The following is a 21,626-nucleotide window of genomic DNA, read 5'->3' on the forward strand; positions in this document are numbered from 1 at the left end:
CTATTCTAGACTATAAACTCTGGGTAACCACTGGATGGCAGCCAACAATTGCAGTTTTTCTGTTTCTCTTCACTCCCATCTAGTGATCTACTGGGCAAAGCTTTCTAATAATTCATTATCATAATTTCCAAGTTCATTTTCAACAGCTGCCAGAACTGAAAATTGAACTGAAAACATTCTATCACTTGACAATATCCAAGGTTTTATGCCTTGTTGATTTGTTTATTTATTATGGTGTATATGCCCTTCAGTTATGATTCTGAATGGCTTATAAACCATTACAGTAACCAGGCAGAATGTACAACATTAATTTAATAAGAATACATTTCAGCATAATCAGATGATTCCTTATATCAGTCTGTTTATGCAGTTCCAAATTCATCGGAAAAGCCAGTTTGGTGCAGTGGTTAATTGGTTACAAAATGGGAGGCACAAAACCACCTGGGTGACCTTGGGCCAGTCCCTCCCTCTCAGGCCCAGGAAGCAGGCAATGGCAAACCACTTTGGAAATCTTGCAAAGGAAACGGCAGAAACAAGTCCAGGCAGTTGTCAGAAGTCAACACTGACTTGAAGGCAGCAAAAAACAAAACAAAAGCCTCATCTGGTATTCCACTTTAGAAGAAGTTCTGTTATTGTCCACCTTCCAAGTTAGAATGGACAGAAAACATAACCAGGTGAGCTCATTCAACTTTATTGTAATGATACATTAACAGAATCTTACATGTCTGAAAATATTTCTCTCACTTTGTCCCCTTTACAGGGACAGTCTTTGCTGAGTCTCTTGCTCTACCCACGATCCTCCTGAGAGCTAAGCTACATTTTATCTAACTGTTCCCTTAGCCGTCCCAAAGGTGCTTTTTCAAGAGGCAGCTGGACTTTCTATATGTTTTCCTTGAAAACACTTCTCTTCTAATCCAAGAAACTTCTTAAGTTCTGATTGAATGGTGGGGAATGGAAGGATTTATATTCCTTGCAGTCATCTGGTCATTAGCATTCTTTCTGAGAGTTGTTGAGGCTACCTGGAGGTTTATCTGGGCCCTCAGGGTCACACAGAAAAGGGTGTGGAACCTTTTTGGAACTGCAGAACCGCTTGATGTCCTTTCTGTCGAAGTCATTCCCAGATACCATTACATTTATCCACATTTCACCAAAGACTGTTTGAAGGTTTCAGGTCATGATCCCTTCTCTGAATATTAACAGGGATGGATAGGGCTTCATCTTTGGGGATAAGCTATTTCAAAGGAGGGGCAGACAGAGAAAGCTCACAGTTGGATTCTTTGATGATAGCCATAGCACTTGTATACCGCTTCACAGTGCTTTACAGCCCTCTCTAAGCGGTTTACGGAGTCAGCCTATTGCCTCCCAACAAACTGGGCCCTCATTTTACCAATCTTGGAAGGATGGAAGGCTGAGTCAACCTTGGGCCTGGTGGGATTCAAACTGCCAAATTACAGGCAGCCGGCAGTCAACAGAAGTAGCCTGCAGTACTGCATTCTAATCACTGTGCCACCGCAGCTCTTCATGATATTATTTCCTAGGATTTAGGATCCAAAGTAAACCTTTCTTGCTGGATCTCATTGGATGGGCAGATTTTATTTGTTTTTTAGAAAGCAAAGTAGTTACTGAAATGGTGATATGATATGAAAAACCTTTTTATTCAGAATATACAAACGGGATTACCCCCCCCCCCCATTAAAGTTATACGATGCAAAACTGAACTACATGCTGATTCCATGAAGACAAATTCTCAGCTGCATGACTTTCATATAAACAATTTTAAATGTATTGTCGGCATTTTTAACCTTGGGTGCTATCATTTTTAAACCATGCAAATGAAGAAAACTATCAGCGGAATCCTGGAAATTATGTTCATAAGAAGGTTGCATCTAATATTCTTACTGACTGAACCTGAAAAAAAATGAAAAATTATAATATGCTAATGCTGCCACCTAATCCAAATCAACTTGAAGAGACTGCATTAGTTTGCCCATCAAATGGGATTACACTTAAGATTCAGTCATTCCTGTTGACGGCTAGAGAATAGGAGACTTAGAATCTAGCTTTCTGGCAATATTTTCAGTCATTTGCCTCAATAAACTGAACTGCATTGCAATGTTACTTTAAGCCCACCCTCCACTGAAGACTTCAGTGCTGTCATATTTTAGGAGCCAACATCCTGGCAGTGATAAATATTTCAAAGTTCTGACATGAGTAAATACTCAGCAACCAGACCTTGAAATACTTACAGCCTTATTGATAACCTGTCAGCTTGTACCTTTTTTTTTCTTTTTTAGATTCCTGGCATTTCTTATTTAGTTTCCCATAATAGATTTTTCTGTAGGATAATTTAATTTAAGAATCCTTGCACTTTTTCTTTATGGAGATTCTCAGTCATTCTGGTCATGGTTGTCCCAACGGTGCTTTTTCAAGAGGCAAGTGGACTTTCTGGTTTTTTTCTTTGAAGATGTTTCACTTCTCATCCAAGAAGCTTCTTCAGCTCTTATTGGGTGATGGTGAATGGAAGGATTTATATTCCTTGCAGACAGCTGGTCACTTGCATCCTTTTAGAGAGTTGTTAAGGCTACTTGGAGATTTATCTGTGTCCTCCGGGTCACTTGAGTAGTGCAAATGGGTGTGGAGACTTTTTGGAACTGCTGAAGCCTTTTTGGAACTGTTGAAGACTCCACACCCATTTGCACTACTCAGGTGACTCTGAGGACACAGATAAACCTCCAACAGGCCTCAACAACTCTCTAAAAAGAATGCAAATGACCAGCTATCTGCAAGGAGTATAAATCCTTTTATTCCCCACCATCCAGTCAGAGCTGAAGAAGCTTCATAGATGAGAAGCAAAATGTTTTCAAAGAAAAACCAGAAAGTCCAGTTGCCTCTTGAAAAAGCACCTTTGGGACCTTGCATTTTTGATCGGTATGGTATTAGTTGTGTTATGTTATCTATGGCTATGCTCTTCTGTATTAATTCCCTTCTTGAACAGCACATTGGCAGCTTTTATATTCCATGGAAACTGAACAGCTAGAATCAAAAGAACTTGAGGATGTGCTCTCTGGATATTGTTTCCTTTACAATGGATGAACTCTGAGTTTTCTGACATCGTCACTGCTCTATTTATGCAGCTAATCAGATAGCAAAAACTGGGCCGAATCATAAAGACCAAGGCTGTGACTTCTTGCTCCATTCTTTTAAAGTTAACATGGTAGACCTGGAATGAAAAACAGGCAAGAATGGGAAATATAGGAGCCGAAACTTCAGATTCTTTCTACTTAATATAGAAATGCTCCAGTAGGCTAAGCGACAGTATTTGATGTTCAGTAATGCTAAGCTAGATCTCTCTTATGAGGCAGAAAGTAGAAAAGACTGCCACTAGATCCCTAATTGAGATAATATATTGTTTTACAAAGATTAGTTTATCAGCAGTGGATTATTCGCAAAATAATCATGAAATGTTGCAGGCTCCAAAATATTTGCCCTGAATGTTCCAAGCATGAGGCAAAACTTATGTTTTGAGAAGCCTATTTGAAAACAAAAATGCAGTTTCATTCCAAACATGAAATAAAATCTGACTACTTTGGGAAGCATATTTTTTGCATATGGATTTGCAAAAGTGCAGCGAACAAAGAATTCTCAGTTGTCAAATAATAGTGGTAATTTTCACTCACTTTGAGTGTCCCTTCCATTTTTGCCCCTTGTGAATGATTTGGTGATGGACTATTTATTGATCAATGGGGTGCTAAATCAGTGGCATGCTATTCTTATGCAGGATACTAGGTAAGATGGAAGGCAAAATGTTGGAAATTAAAGCATACATGATCCATACACTTCCAAAACTCAGCCGCAGCATCCCAGCCTCAACAGGACATGCTGTTGCTTCTCCCATCCCCATAAATACTTCCTGACTTTTCTGATTTTATTTGTTTGTTTGTTTGTTTGTTCTGTTTATTTAAACTTGTTATGTTTGCTGAACTCTGATGAACTCTGGGCAACATACAAAAGCCCCCCCCCCCAAATTCCATAAAATTCCATATATTATTTTCCAGATAAAATTCATCACTCCTGATTCCCATTATGAGAAAATTGGCTATATCATCTTTGAACTGGTAAAGTGAAGGAACCTGAGTCTAGAGTTCTTTCAGGTGTCATATCTATTTCCAGGATTGCCTTGGAAGACCCATCACTGTTGGAAATTGCTCCAGATATCTCTGCTGACTGAAGTTAGGAGAGATGGGACCAGGGAGACAGAGACTTCTGAATGGTGGTAGCCCTAGAAGGTTCATTTTTAAATTCCTGAGCCATGATGGGGTGTGTTATGTTTGGGGCGAAAAATGGAGGTGAGGCCAGAGTGATTTCTAACAGCTTTTTATTTAATACTGCCTACGAGGCAACTTAAAAACTCCCTCGCTGACATAGCTCCTTTAATAGGAAACTGATCAGCCAAATGACCAATCAGGAGAGAGTATTTTCCCGCTCCGATAGAGGACCAGAATAAAAATTTCAACTGACAACTATACACTATATACAATACATAGCAGGATGCTTTTTTTCTCATTCCTGAAATTTTTCTTTCTTTTACTTTACAATCCAGCCATTAAATTTTAATAGTAGGTAAACTTTTAAAAAATTGAAATGAAACTAATTAGAAGTATCTACAGTGGATCTAACCTGTGAAGCATCGCCGACATTGATTTGGGAACTGAAGTATCTTCAAAATTCCCCCCAAAGACAAAACATCAGTACTTTTTTTTGCAATTGAATAGTTGCAAGCCTATACGCTGTAAAATTGGCTTTTGCTGTGCATTCTTTTTCCCCCGTTTATATCACATTTGGCAACCTTCTCCTTCTATATGAACTCTTACTATTAGCCAAAGGCTGCCGTAACTGTGCTCCATGAAGCTTTTGGGTCATGCCTAACCCTAGTTCCAATTTATTGGTGCTGGAATTCTCATTTCTGATAAAATTGACAAGTTTTCTTATGATGTGCTTTGTAGGCTCAAGCTGTTGAGTGGGTTTTTTTTTTTTTTTCTGAACTTGATGAGGCATGCCATGACAGAAAATTGAGCTCTCAAGTTTAATTAAGGCAATAGATTAAGAATGTCCTCCTTCAAATTCCATTGCTCAGAATCCTATTTGCTCAAATGTAAAGGGAACTTACATTTCCTAATCAAAGTCAAACACTTCTAAGTTCCCTTGATTTCAAAAGGAGTTTAATTGCATTTGGAAACTCAATGAGATTTAGATCTACTCTAAACAGTTTCACTAATCAGAGATATATGTTCAATTTCAAGTGGAATCTGGACACACAAGGTTTTCACAGGGTGATTCATTATGCATAATTCCTCCCCTTGCACTACATAATATTCTATGATGCATGGGAAGTGCCCTATCCTTTTCCCATGGTGATTATCATTTTATTAAATCTATTTACAAAAACAAACAAGCTTGAAGAACATTCGGTAAATACTTGGCTAATCGGTCAACAGAATCAAAATTTAAATTATCTCAGCAAGACTTTGTGAAACAAACCTGTCTAAAGGGCAACATTTTCCGAAATCACATCCCGTGTGAATTTAATGTTTACAGCAGAAGGCAGATAAAACAGGGTACCAGAGTGGTTTTTTTTTTTCAAGGCACAAAAATGGAAAGGAGGTGACTTCACTATGGCTGGTTCAGAACAATAAGTTTTTTTTAAAAAAAAACATTCTGAATTTTCACAACAGCCCAGGATAAACAATAGGGCTTTGCATAAGCTGCATTGCTTGGCATCACTAGAAATGTAACATTACAGGGAATAGAGGCTGGGGAAGCTGACAAGCTATCTACTGCCTATGATAATTGTGCTGTTTTTTAGAATGTTTCTTTAAAAGCGGGGGGGAAGGGAATGGAAAATGTTCTTTTATTCATGCAGACCATTTCCATCCCATCACCGAAAGGTGATTTTTTTAAAAAAACCCTCCAATTGGCAGTCTTTCTTACATTTGGAGGTAATGGGGATTTTAATCCAGTCCACTCTTCACCTAAAAAGAGATAACGTGGATCAGATGTGGTTAGAATCTGTGTTGTAGCTAAATTGGGGGTTTAAAAACAAAACCACATCCCAGAAGAAGACAATGCAAAACTATTTATATATCACCCTCAAGCAAACAGTATAGATCAAGGTGGGATTCAATTTTTTTAACAACCGGTTCTGTGGCCGTGGTTTAGTTGGTGGGCGTGACTTGGTGGTCATGTGACTGGCTGGGCATGGCCAGCTCAACATCGCTCACATCGAGGCACACATCGCCTCACCTTGCCTCTCATGACTGTGGGGATTCTGCAACACTCGTAAGTGTGAAAAATGGACATAAGTCACTTTTTTCAGTGCCATTGTAACTTTGAATGGTCACTCTACACAAGCAAAGTACCAGCAAAGGAGGGGAAAAAAACTCCAGAGAAGTTCCTGAGACAGGAAGTCTAGTCCTGCCAGGAATGTAATAAGGGTTAACGGAAAGGCAGTTTCTGTAAGCAACCCCAGAATGTTTCCTTCCTGCCTTCCTTACAAGATTAGGCCAGTAATTTTTTTCTAACAACTGGTTCTCCGAACTGCTTAGAATGTTAACAACCGGTTCTAGCGAACCTGTAGAATCCCACCCCTGGTATAGATGTATCTATGTAATTACTGGGAGTTGAACTGACAGAATATTGGAGCCATAATTAGTCGCAGGTGAGGGAATTTTTAGACGTGCTGTTGTATAAACTACAGGTGCACACCCTCCAGCCCCAGACTGACAGAAGCCTGTTCCAGATTTAATTGTAGTCAAACCCCAGATCTGTAATTTTTTAAAAAATGTGACAGATGGGAGAAAAATGCCAAATGGTTTTGGCTTGCATTCTAAAATTTTTGTTTTAGCTTCATCCATTTTCCCCGTTTAACACGGCTTCGTATGCAAAGGTCAAATACAGCTTTCAGATTAAAAAATGTTGGGCAACGGATGCATCTGTCTCTCGGACAAGATTTAGATTGTATCACACTTATTCCTCTTTGCAGAGGAGAATCTACCCTCAACCCCACACTCCATGCCAAGGGTGTTTTATGCAAATTATTATCAGATAAGGCTTGGCATACAAATATAAAATATAGACATACAAATAGGTTTGCATACATTTAACACTGAAATCAATGGGGCTTTGTTTCATTTGGTTCCTTCATTTTTCAGAAGGGAAGGAAGGAAGGAAGGAAAGAAGGAAGGAAGGAAGGAGGAAGGGAAGGAAGGAAGGAAGGTTGGAAAGGAAGGAAGGAAGGAAGGAAGGAGGGAGGGAGGGAGGGAAGGAAGGAAGGAAGGTTGGAAAGGAAGGAAGGAAGGAAGGAAGGAAGGAGGGAGGGAGGGGGGGGGGAAGGAAGGAAGGTTGGAAAGGAAGGAAGGAAGGAAAGAAAGAAGGAAGGAAGGAAGGAAGGAAGGAAGGAAGGAAGGAAGGAAGGAAGGAAGGGGGAAAGGAAGGAAGGAAGGAAGGGAGGAAGGAAGGAAGGAAGGAAAGAAGGATGGATAGATGTTGGGTATTTCTTAACGATCCCTGGAAAGGATAAAAAGGATTAATCAGATCCAGAGGTACTGGGTTTACTCCAAATCCCAAGATGCCTTCCCTAAAAGTCATTTCACTGCCACTAATGCTAATGAAATGTGCTTTGCTCTGCAAAAAAATTAAAAATCTGCTCTGCTAAGGATTTCAAATATTCGGTGATGTTTCAGTCATTGAAAGGTGATGTGCTGATCCAGTTATTATTTTGACACATCGCTAAATTAGCTAAATATATACATATTTCATGTTTGTTATTTCAAAGATGCAAGTCAAGATTTCTTTCTGTGGCATGATGTGGCTTTGAAGAAAGTTTAATCATGTTTGAAATTACTCTTCTAACAGACCTCTCAAAGGTTTCATAGTCATCAAAACTGGCAAACTTAGATTGTTTTATTAATGAGATTCTTCAGGTTAAATTATGTTTTGTATTACAATCTTCAAAATTCTTAAATCTTCAGTATGGTAATTTAATATATCTGTAAGACATATCTCGCAAGCACTATAAAAATCCCTTTGTTAAATTTGCATATTTTAATTTAGTGCAACATTGTACAGTTCAGTGTGTGGGACAGCATGTCGAATGGTACAATACTGCAGCACTTCATAAAGCAAATAAAAACTGGTACCACCATATTAAATACACTGCTAGAATTTAACACAATAGTTATTCACAGAGCAATCAGCTGCAGACTTGGCTGCACTCACCAGCAAAACTCAATCAACTTTAGCAAGAGCACTTATATACCACTTCACAATGCTTTACATCCCTCTCTAAGTGATTTATAGAGTTGTAATATTGCCCCCAACAATCTGGGTCCTCATTTTACCAAACTTGGAAGGGTGGATGATTGATTCAACCTTGAGCTGGTAAGGATCGAATGCCTGGCAATCGGCAGAATTAGCCTGCAATACTGCATTCTAACCACTGTGCCACCCGATCACTGTTAACTCTGTCAACTCATCACCACCAAGTTGCCACAGGACAATTCCACATGGCCAACTCACCGCAGAGACAACTTGCCATGGGGGCCAGAGGGAAAGGCTGGTGAGTGGGAGAGCAAGCAGGTAGGTATAGCACAGAGTGGCGGTGACTGGGGGCTTCCCATTTTTACATTTCCCACTGAAACCACTGCTGTTGAATTCTGGGCTGAAGAGATCGGGGATGATGGTGGTTGAGGTGGGCAGTGGGGAGGTGGTGGCTGAAGAAGTGTCCAATTTAAACACTTCCCACAGCTGTCACTGCTGCTGTCACCGCACCAAGCTCTGATGATATTGGATAATGAAACATCTGCAAGAAAACAATCACTTTCAGAGAGCACCAAGGACCCCTCAAAAGACCTTTGACCAAGTCATGGCAATTTATTCAATAAACCACGTGTGCCAAATCTACATTTTAGATCATGAAATACACTTTCCCCAGTGGAATAAATATTGTAATTTTATGCCCATTGCAGAGCTGTGCCCCAGAGAAGAATTAATCTTTTTTTTGTTTGTTTGAGAAGTGTTTTCCAGCAGGAAACTGATAGGGCTTTAAGCCCATTGCACATTGCATTACATTATCACATAAGTGCATGAGACTTCAGTCGAGGTATGTATGTAGGCCTTTAGTTTCAAGGGATGCTTCCCACGCAATGCTGGGAGCAAAGCATACCCCGAGGCTGCTTTTCAAAGCCAGCTGATGCCCACTCCGACCCCTACTTCGAAAATAAAATTCCCCAAAAGCTACCAGAAGAAGCTTCAAAGCTTATGTGGAAGCCTCTTCTAACTAATAAATTTGCCTAAGGTTTTATGATGCAGAGCACCTTCATGAGAAAAATCCAACCTTGATGAAGCTTCAATGTAAATCACATCACCTCTAAAGGGTTAAACCTGCCCCTGAGACCACATGCAGTCGCCCTGTGCATCCCTCACAGAATGCTCAAAGATGTACTTGAAAGCAAAACAGCTGTAAACTAATAGGCCTACGTTGCCGATTAATACAAATCAAAATAGGTATCCCAGATAGCCACTGAGAACCACATGAAAAATGAAGACAGTGGATTGACATCCAGAACCTGCTGAGGCTGAAAGAGGGGGAAAAAAGATATTTGTAAAATCTGACAAGGCACCTCTGAGCATTAATTGTATATCACAGAATATAATGCATGATTCCACTCAGCACCTTTCCGCTATCCGTGTGAGGGAAATGCTTAAGGAGCATGGTTCCTTAACAGGAACAGGCTTGCAAAACTATTTGAAATTCAAAAAAACAGCACCGTAATTATTCCATGGATAATTTACACATTTATTATTTTGAAGGCTTGGAATGGGGGTGAAAGTTGCTAAGGATATCTATTCGCTCTGTGATACTCTTTCTCTCCCTATCAGCAACTTGCAGAAAATTGACAGGTGGTTGTTACCAGAGGTATGAACTCACAGGGAGGGCGGCATTTTCTACGTATTATACTATTGAATTTTATTTTTAACACATTTTCAATGTCAAACAGTCTGATCAAAATATTTTTGAGTCACTATCCTGCATATGTGTCTCACCCTTGAGCTCATTCATTCCGTTATAATTCAAAGCACCCAGCTCCAGAAAACATATTAAAAAGTTCAATTCTCCCTACTTTTTTTTACTTTGAATGTTTATGCTATGCTGCATCTGAAAATTCAAAAGCAAATATTTGAGTGACGCTTATAGAGAAACCTGGACTGCATCAAACAGTTGGCATTGAAAAATCTTTGTGAAAAAGGAGTGACAATTGCTTTTTTTATTAAAGAAATAAAACAAAGAAAATATCCTAAGAAATGATTCACTTTAATATCTGATCATTGTTTGTACAGAGCCTATAGCAGACTGGGAGCTGTCAATCATTTCCCATGCAGATAAAAAGGAAATGACCTGATGAAGGTCATTGCCCTCTGCTCACATAAAGTTGTCAGCATTGTCACCACCTTTTCTTTTATTAGATTCTCCTTTGTAAAGAATATTTCCTCCATCTTCTTGCAAGGGTTAAAGGTTTAGCAGCAGGGGAATAAACTAACAATTAGTCTTTTCCATTGGATGAAAACAGCAACTTACTTGAAAGAGACTTATAAACAGGCATGATTTTAAACAGATCCTGTTTTATTTTCCTGCTAAAGGAAGGAAGGAAGGTATGGAAGAAGGAACAAAGCTCCTAATCTCCTTGAATTTGACATGCTTTAGAAGAAGGAGGATGGGGATGGGTAGAATGAGGATGAGGATGAGGAGGGAAAGAGGGAGAGGGAGGAGGAGGACAGGGAAGGAAGGAAGGAAGGAAGGAAGGAAGGAAGAAGAGGAAGAAGAAGAAGAAGAAGAAGTAGAAGTAGAAGAAGAAAGAAGAAGAAGAAGAAGAAGAAGAAGAAGAAGAAGAAGAAGAAGAAGAAGAAGAAGAAGAAGAAGAAGAAGAAGAAGAAGAAGAAGAAGAAGAAGAAGAAGAAGAAGAATCATCTAAGGCAGGAATCATACCTAATTCCCCTGCCTTCAACATTATGAAGTATACAGATTTGAAACCCTGCTTGATAATAATTATTCATCCAATAATACTTTCCACCAATAGCCTCAGTGCTATAGATTTAATTGTTCTTACAGTTAATACTTGTTGTGGTTAGCCGGCAGCTGGTGCAGATGGCTGAGGAGAGCAATGACTATGATGAGGGGTCAGGACCATCAGGGAGTAGACTGCTGCCTTCAGGAATTGTGAGGGCTGACAACAGTGACGAGAAGGTTCCCGAGGATCCTGTGCCAAATGCGTGTGAATGCAGTATGATTCATAGAAGAGAACAGCTGGAGCAGCACAGGTGACTTGGGAGTAAGGATGCAATGTAATGGCCCCTCCCTCAAGAGGATAAAAGCCAGGTTTGAAAAAGCGTTCTTTGCAGAAACCAAAGAAGCACTTAAACTCAACTGGTGGACATCTTAGTTTGTGTTTGGAAAATTTTGTAAATTAGTTCTTATCTCTGGGTTTTTGGCAGCCTTGACAAACAACTTGGGAAGGCTCTTTCTTGTTGGAGCTAGTTAGTGGAAAGCAGCCTTCAGAACAGAATTCGTTATTAAACCTTAAAAGGTGGGGGCTGCTGACTTTGTCTGTGTTTGCTCTTTGGGAACCCAGTTGGGTCAGAACAATACTCTTGTAGAGCTCTTGAACAACTCCTTTGTTTTTCCAAGTTCAGAAGGAAGGCATTGCCTTTGGAGATTCAAATCAGGGTTGGAGTATTGTGGTGATCTCTTCTGTAAAACTCTGAACCTGATTTGTTCAATATTTAAAACTTTAACATCAAGAAGACTTCAAAACAAACATGGCATCAGCAAAAACATTTTATTTGAAAAGTATTTCTTCTAATTGCAGTCCTTATTTGTATTCATAATTTAAGTATCAGAGACCAGTAGAAATGACTAAGGATATGTGGAGTTTCTATAGGTAGATTTAAAATTCACAATGTGCATAAGTACAGTTATACCTTTAAATATAGAATTCTAATGGATTAACAGCTCTAAGTTGTGAATTTCCAGGGGAGGCATGGAGAACTGGGGTTATCTCTGCAAAAGTTATAGTAGACAGCATATAGACTGATTTTCTGGAACCTTTCCAGATAAGTGGAGGTAAGATCATCCACATGTGCTCTAGATGGCTGGTCCTCATGAGGAGACTGCAGGACAAGCAGTCTTCCATAGGCTTGAGCATTAGGAGAGAAAAGGATTAACCACTTTGCTCACAATTGCAAAGACCCTAAATTCACAAGAGAACCAGGAGACTATGAGTTCCAATCCCACCTATGCACAAAGCTAGCTAGATGACTTTGGGCTAGTCACTTTCTCGTATTCCTAGGAAGAAATCAAGGACAAAGCACTTCTGAAAAACTTGCCACAAACCTGCAGAGACTTGTCCAGGAAGTCTCCAAGTTACACACCTGAAAAAAAGGTAATAAAAATTGCATGCTCACATTGTAATCAGTTTTAGAAATTGCTTATTAACCATCTTAAAGCTTAACCGTAAGATAGTTAATAAGCAATTTCAAAATCACTGGGAGAGTGTAGCTTCAACACTGAATAAAAGAAAAATTATGTACAAGCATAAGAACTTAACAAATTTGAAATAAACAGCAAAAACTGCCCTTTGATTTTGATCAAAGAAAATTACAAACAGAGCAAGTGTCCTCTTATATTTGAAATATTGACTTTTGATATAAGGATTTTGAATTAAAAAATTAAAAAACTGCTGTGGGAGCCAAAATTATTTAGACTATCTTGACTCTTTACAAAGATACGTTATTTCATGATTTTAGAAACTGTATGTTAGAGGGAGCAAAGATTCTAAGTAGAAAGGGAAAAAAATACACGCCTGCTGTAGGTATCCATTAATGAGGACTTACAAAATGGCGTAAAAGGTCATAACATGTATTAAAGTATTAAATTAGATCCTTAAAGAATGAAACCAGAAATTAGTAGCCAAATGTCAACGGTTCAACTAGTGAACCGAAAACAAGGAAACACTCTTTGGAAGATTTGAATTCCCAAAAGTAAGACTTGGATGTACCATAATTGGTACTGAAGAAACAAAACCAGTTCTGGTTTTCTCACACAAAAGCAATATGTTAAACAATAGCTTCCTCTTCTCCCCACCCCTGGGTGATCACATTATCCAATTATGAGACGTCCTTTTGTAATGAGAACAGTCCATCTCTTTCTCAAGCACCTGCAATGGTGACCTTGATGGCTTCCATGCTCTCACGATCTTCCTCCCCTCCGTTTACTGGCAAGTTGGAAAGCATTAGGGTTTGAAAGAAGCAAAGGGATTCAATCTTGACACCAAGATATTAACAGCATCAGTCTGTGCAATGAGACGAAGAATTGAAGAAAGATCAAATACTGCAACAATATTTCAATGAACTAAAGGTTACCTCTGTTAGAAGTGACAGAAAGAAATGGATAGTTAGTGGCAACTCTAAAATGACCATAGAAATAGTATTTTATGATTCAGTTAGTTTATTAGAGCAAGTTTAAATAAGACATTGGATTTTTTTCCCAAAGCTTCACAAATTCTTTACAAACTTTTTGCTGACACCGCAACTAGAAAGTTGATGTTTTATGGATTTACTTATAGTTAAGGGATGGGATATGAAGAGAGATGTCTGTAATGAACTATTAACTAAAGTATTATCTATAAGACAAAGTTACTAAATTTGTCTATACTGTTTGTAATGAATCATTTCTTTAAATATTTTGGTTTTTTTATTATTTATTTTCTTTCTTTTTTCCTATTCTTTTTTTAACGTTTACTTTCTATCAGTTTTTACTATTACAATCAAAATTCTTAATAAAATTATATACAAAAAAGTAGTCCCAGTTTGAAACCATTTCTGTATTATGTATAAAAGAAATTGTTAGTAAGTTATCATTAAAATTCCTTTTTTTAAATTGAGAAATAAGAGCCAGTTATTTAAATGAGACATATTCCAGCTAAGCATAGGTAAGACTACAGTTATTAAAGGTACATTTATAATAATTTCATTCAATCAAACTTTTGTTTCAGCAGAATAATCATTGCACAGATTTCTGTCAAGCTGATTAAGAGCAATTATGCAAATAGGTACCTTGTTGCTATAATTGTTATTCCAATTCTATGTTTACAGTAGTGCATCTATAATTATATAAAAATAATATATTTTTTTCTTTTTCTTTTTTGAAAGAAAATTTCCTTAGACTGTAGTTTCCTATTTAGAATTTTTGAGGAAGTATAATTTATATTAGGCTGACATGTAATATATGTCTTTTTATAAAAGTATCTTAAAAATGTGCAAAGGGCAAAAATAGATGTGTCCTCTCTCATTCACCCCAAGTTCAACCTTCATATCATTCAGTACATATCTTAAACGGCCTCTTCCAAAATACAGAATGTCACTTCCACAAGATTATTGTGTTGCTGGCATCTCTTCCTTCCATTTGGCTGGAAGGTTATCTATATTTGTCAGTTTATCTCTTTTTTGTTCTTTCTGGTTAGTACTTGGAATGTAAAAAGAGGACAAATACTATCTATCATATTTGATGGTTTCAGTTTACTGGAAATTTTTTGCCAAAATTTACAATTTGGAGCAAAGCTGACCAAAAGAGGTTTTCCATCTACTATTATCACTGGAATACTTTATTGCTTTTGACAGCATGGAACAATAGATGTGTGTTCTTGACTCAGTCTATTCCTAAAAGAAAGAAAAAAAATAAAGGGAAAAAACAGGCTGCAGGATTGGTCTTATATTTCTTCTGAGATTTGTGAAGACTTTTATGAATTTACTATATAAAGCCTGTGTGGACACTTTTGACAAAAGCTTTGAAATATTTTTTTCCTACAAATACATTAAGATTCAGCTATTATTATTGTTTGAAATACTAGCTGATGGCTTTGTCCTCTGCTGGTACAGAGGAAAGAATAAGCCACAAAGAAAAGAAGATAACTGAAACTCAGGTGCAAGAAACTTTGAATTGTACAGAAATTAGTAGGACTGTTCCATAGGGACATCTCAGCAGGGACTAGCATGTAAGCAAGGTCTTTCAATTAAATCACTTTTTTTTAAAAAAAGAAATAACTGCAGCAAATATTGATCTTAAAAATGAGGAGAAAAGAGCTAGATTTTATCCATGAACCAAACAAAGAAACCACACAGTAGGGAACAACAGTGAAGGGAAAGTAGTGATTGTTAGCAATATAAGTCACCTAACAGCGATTTGGGTTGGACAATATATAAACCAGGAGAGACATTTTAATAGTCTCTTTAAGAGCATGCTAAAAACTGCAATTGGGTGTGGTTTCTCAAACAGCCATAAGATGGAGCCAGAAACCTGGGTTGTCTTAGTCTTAGTCTCAGAAGTGAGTGAATCTCTATTTCCTTCTGTTGGAGATTATTGCCATTTTTCCTAATTGACTGATATTCTTGGATTTAATGTAAGTCTGATACTGAACTGTTTTTGACACTGGAATTTGTTATTGGATTATCCCTGGATTGAAAAACTGACTGATTTACCCGTGAATGATTTTGGACTGCTTGTTTTTGAACTTTGCTTAAACCTTTATGGAAAGTAAAAACCTACATTTACTGTACAGTGTATATCTGCGTTCTGTGTGTGTATTATTCAAACACTACTCTCAAATACATCTCCCTGTATGCGCTCATTCTCCTAATGGGGAATTACCTCAATAGTGATCACTAGAGAAATAGCACCAGATGGGGCCAGACCATTTAAGAAGCGGGAATATGAATCCCTGGAGGCTAATGATGGAACACTATGAACATTGCAGTGTTTAGGGATGAGGGCAAATCTGGGATCTGCTCTCCCCAAGCCTTTTTCTTGGCTTCAGAGAGACGTTTGGGCAAGTAGGAGAGAGGGATGCTAGTGCCCAAGCTTTGGTTGGAAGTCAAGAGTTCAACATCAGCAGCAGCAGAAGGCAAAAGGAAAAGGGAGACTGAACCGTGAGCCTGAAAATAAGAGAAGAAAGGAAAAAAGAGAAGAAAGCTGAAAGCTAGGTAACGCTGTGGTGGCACAGTGGTTAGAGTGCAGTACTTCAGGCTACTTCTGCTGACTGCTGATTGTTAGCAGTTTGACAGTTCGAGTCTCACCAGGCTCAAGGTTGACTCAGCCTTCCGTCCTTCCAAGGTGGGTAAAATGAGGACCTTGTTGTTGGCAATAGGCTCACCCTGTAAACCACTTAGAGAGGGTTGTAAAAGCATTGTGAAGTGGTATATGAGTCTATTGCTATAGCTATAATTGGACAGGAGGGGGGGACAAAAAGGAGGACCAAAGCATCATTTGGTGTTCCTGTCCTACTCAACAAAGTCAACAAAGTCTTGTGTTAATGGTAATGGATACAATCTACAGCAGCTCACAGGAAGGAAGGAAGGAAGGAAGGAAGGAAGGAAGGAAGTTCCTATCAATACTTCCTCATTCGTGTTGACTATGTCAGATGCAAGCAACCAGAACAGCTCCAAGGTTTATGTCAAGAGGTTTCTTTATTGCTGATTCACCAGTTCACAAGAATCTGCCCATACTGCTTGCCTGGCTTTTGGAAAGCCTGATATAGTGCTAAGTGTTGGATCTCATTCGCTTTCTTCCTCTTATGGGGTCCAAAATGGAAGCCCCCCTACTGGGCCTCCTTCCTTTCAGAGGTTGATTCCATCACATCTGGGATTCGGGGGAAGGAAGCTGTTTCTTACCTCTCAATGCTTGGAGCGGGAAATCGGTCCCAAAGGCTGCAACCACATTTGCTTTTGCTGCAAGGAGAAAGTTTCCTTCAGTAGCAGACATTTCCTCACCCCCAATTTCAAGCTAAGGCATCAATTTTGTCAGAGAAGAAAGCACCTTAGCTGAAATGGACTCTTGATATTTGACAAAACAGTCAGCGACCATTCTTGGAGCAACAAAAGCACTTGGATCAGCACAATATTTGGCCTGAAGATGAGACAAATCTAGGATCACTTTCTATGGAGCGTGAACAATAGTGTTTTCTTCTGAGTTCAATACATCTGCTTTGAACTCGCAACATTTTTCTCACCCTTATGCTGGTCTCAGAACATAAATAAATAAAAGTATCTCTCCTAGCTGACAAAACATTACCTGCCTAGGCTTAAAATGTTGGGTATGGCAAATATATATATATGATATTTTTCTCTAGACAAGATTATCTGCACCAAAGAATCTTCCTATTCTCTCCTTTTTGCATATAAAACATCAAAAAGCTTTCTATTATTCATAGTGTCTATGCCAACTGAAAAGAAAAATAAAATAAAAATAGAAAAAAAGGCAAAAAAAGGTATTTTATCAACTACATGTTGCTATTTGGAGCAGAATGAACCTTCAGAATCCAGAGTTTTTCCACGTGAAACACAAATAAATAGCCCCATTTGCAGCGTTACTTCAGCTCACAAGCTTTTTCTCATAAGCCTGTCAATGTAAGTTATTTGGCAGTACAATTTATCTAAACTGAAAACAGGCTTACCTGCCAGCAGAAAACAACATTTCTTTTCCAGTCTATTTATCCAAATTAAACTTTTATTCTAAGAGTGTCATGGTAAGCTGATAACTTATGTAATTTTATAAAATGGTGTCTCTTTCTTTGATGCTTGGTTTGGAGTGGAATAACAGCATTTCTGTCTGTTTCCTTTTCTCAGCTGGCTTGTTTGTGATCATTTTCTTCCCACTCCAGAGGTGGTATTCAGAAGGTTCTGACCAGTTCTGGAGAACCAGTAGTGGAAATTTTAAGTAGTTTGGAGAACCAGCAAATACCACCTCTGACTGGAGATTTTACAGTATCCATCCCCTGCCATGCCCACCAAGCCATGCTCACAGAACCGGTAGTAAAAATAATTGGATCCCACCACTGTCCCACTCCCAAAATGCACACAGGCAGACCATTAATCCCTTTTTTTTAATGCACATTTATAGCTCATCCCTAAATACTGTGCAAGTATTTCAATAGTATAATGTAATGACTTAATTAGTCCTTGAGAGATAAAAGTAAGACTTTGACAGCCTGTTATGTAGCTGAGGGAAGAGGTTAAGAAAGGCGGAAAAAATGATGGCTACTTTCAAAGCAGTGGTGGGATTCAAAATTTTTTTACTACTGGTTCTGTGGGTGTGGCTTGGTGGGCGTGGCAGGGGAAGGTTCCTGCAAAATCTCCATTCCATCCCCAACCCACTAACATGCTTTCCAGCTCTGTTCTGTGCAGGGCAACAAAAGAAGACCCAGCCGATCAGCTCGGACTCAGGAGGCAGAGAATAGATGGGGGAGGGGCCAGTCAGAGGTGGTATCTGCTGGTTCTCCGAAATCCTCAAAATTTCTGCTACTGGCTCTTCAGAACTGCTGAATGCCACCTCTGCTTCAAAGCACAACGGTTACTGTTTCAGCATGCCCCACAATAGGTATATCCTATCTGAAAAAAAAAGAATCGATCTGTTAAGAGTTGCTTATTTCTAATTATTACCCTTATCTCATCTTTGGTAAGAGGATTGGCTCTCTCCCTCCCAATCCACTCCATTTTTCTAGGCAATTGTTACAGAAATAGATAACTACTCATTACATTGATAAACTTAAAAGGACTAAGCTAACATCACAACTAAAATTTTGAATCACACAATCCCTCTTCTACTTCAAGTAAAATAATTTTAACTCCTAAGAGATCTCATGTCCAGAACTTGATTCCTTGTGAAATCTTATTAAAATCTTCCCAGACTTTGATGACTTGGATTTTGAGGGTTCTTGGTTCCTGCACAAAGCAACTCCTGAAGCTTGAAAGAATTGCTGACCCCCACTGGTTGAGCATTGTTGGGAGCTGGGACTACAACATCTCTAAAGAATGCTACAGTAGTTAGGCTAAGCCTTCTGGACACAAATATTCGCAGTGGAATGGAATGATATAAGGATATTATGGTCTGTTGCACAGTCAGGCAGATTTGGCATTTTGGTCCAACTATCCAGTCCTTCCCAAGGACCTGGGATAGGCAGATGTGAGTTTTTGATGGTGTTATAGATATCATCGCAGGATGTAACCTGTTCCAAGTAAAGCTGTCTTTTGCAATTGACTAATGATGAATTTATCAATGCATTCAACTGGTGCCACAGTTGTTTTTAGATTGCACTCCAAGTACCTATGACTATTGGTGCTATCTTTGCTTTCTTTTGTCACTGTAGCTCTATTTGCAGGTCTTTGTTATAATATGTTGCTGCTACTAATTCATTTTCCTCTTACATTGCTGTTCTTCTTACTGAGGAAAATGTCCTCTGCAATCCCTGTTGGAAGCTTGTCTGCTGCTTTGATGTTGAAATCCACACTCTGTTAAAAACTTTTTTTTTTTTTTTGCTGTCAGAAAATTAAAACAAAAACCATTGAATGTGTTCTTCAGAAGTTCAGCCCGCTTCACTTTTTCTGTTCTTTGTGTTTTGTTCTTTGTTAATACAGTTTTAAATATTCTTCAGGGAATGCTATCTTTAATATCTTCAATAACTAACATTTAATGTTACTTTAGAGTGGTCGTACTTAGCCGTGCTGGTTTACTACAGTTTTATATAAAATCTCTTTCTCTGTTCAGGGGATACAAAGACCAAAAGACAGATCTCTGAGGGCGATTAAGAATTCCACATTAAAAACAAATCCACATTTGTATATGAAAAGTTGCATCAAAGTGAATGACAGGTTGATGCAGGATTAGTTGTCTGATCCTGGAGGTAAGCAGTTATTAAAAGACAGAAATAACCCAGATATGTAAAACAGGGGAATAGATGTTTGGGAAGAAGTTCAGGCTGTCTATAATAATCAATGCATGTAATGTGCACTTCAAAGAAATGCAAATCGTATCACCTGGAGATAGAAGGGACTCCCAAAGGTCAGGGCTCCTTTCACCTGGAACTTTGCATTAGTTGTATTTGCAAAATGCATTCAGAATAACAGAGTTGGCAGGACCTTGGAGGCCTTCTAGTCCAATCCTGTGCTCAGGCCTATACCATTTCAGATAAATGATTGTCCAATCTCTTCTTCAAGCATTGGAGCATTTACAGCTCCTGAAGGCAAGCTGTTCCACTGGTTAATTGGTCCAATTGTCAGGAAATTTCTCCTTAGTTCAGCTATGGTTAACTTCAATAGGCCTTATTCCAAGAATATTATCTGGTTTTGGACAGTGGATTAGTAATTAAATAAACATATAATCTGGATTCATACAGCACAGTACGTGATTTTTTTTTCTGAGGTATCTTGTGATTTGGTATCTCATAAGGGCACAGCCACTGACATCCAATGAGAATGCCATTTCTCCTTCTAGAAGCTACTATTCCTGGAGTCATCAAAAGAGAAATAGCAATTCTACCCACTTTCATAATTACTTTCCTTCCTCCAAATTCTGTTTGCTTTTGAGACATTTTTGCAGATTGCAATTGTTCTGCCTCTTTATCTGAACAGAAGATAAGTAAAAACATGTTAAATGAACAATCAGTTCTTCAGCATGCATGATTTTTTTAAAAGAAATTAGATACTAAAGGACATTCTTTTTTATTTTTTGACTATTAGGACTATTCTCTTCTCTGTACTTGAAAGGAATATTTTCTGCTACTTGAGTAATCTTGAATTGAATCACCTTCAATAACTCTGGGTAAGAGTTCAATCTTCTGCACATTTACTCAGAAACAACTTGCAATCTGTCAATTGTAGCTGTTATATAAAATTTATATTCCTGTATCTTTTTTCTATACTTTGATACATTTTGTAACTCATGGTCATATTAGATTTTAGAAAAGAGAATAGCCTCATATTCCCCCCCCCTTTTTTTAACGCTCCCTGCTTCATTTTCCATTGTTAGTTCAATATATCCTCAGATATTTTCCCTGCCACTAAAAAGATTAAGCCTCAGAGGACGTTCAACCTAGATCACTAACATACATTGACCACTAGAGGGCAGTGTGACTCATTTCATCTTTGTGTGATTGGTGACCATAGTTACAAACCCCCATAGTTTCAATGAGGATTCAAATCTGCTCTTTTATTGTTGTTGTAGTGTATTCAAATAGAGACTTCTAAGTTGATGTTCCTATTGGTTAGTAAACACAACGAACTATTGGTTACTAACGTGAGTATCTCATTGGCCACCTAAAGCGGTGGGAAGTTTAAATGGATGCCATTGGTTGCGAGCGGCGAGCAGCCGCTATAAAAAGGGCTGCCGCAGCTCGACTGCAGTTTGAAGTTACTGGTTATTATTAAAAGAGCCGAATTCAACTCCAGTCTGCGAGTCTCTTTATTGGCGACAGAACAGTTGTTGTTGTTCTTGTTGTTTGTTTGTTTAATGGTGTCTGATTTCTCAGAGACCTCGTTGGGTGTGCTTTTGCATGGCTTTCAGAGGAAGAGCATTCTCCAAAGCCACTTCAAGAACAACAAGGGCCACGTGGGACCTGGAGTCATCTTAGGAAGGTCGCAAGGACCTGTCAACAGAAAGAAAACATGGCAAGAAGACACAGATCCTGGGGAGAATTGTGCCATTCTCCAAGATTTGTGCACCTTGGAGAAGGGCTTAAGGCAGCCTT

Source organism: Pseudonaja textilis, chromosome 1 (genome assembly GCF_049901715.1).
Source record: "Pseudonaja textilis isolate UNSWEBS1 chromosome 1, rPseTex1.2, whole genome shotgun sequence".
NCBI lineage: Eukaryota > Metazoa > Chordata > Lepidosauria > Squamata > Elapidae > Pseudonaja > Pseudonaja textilis.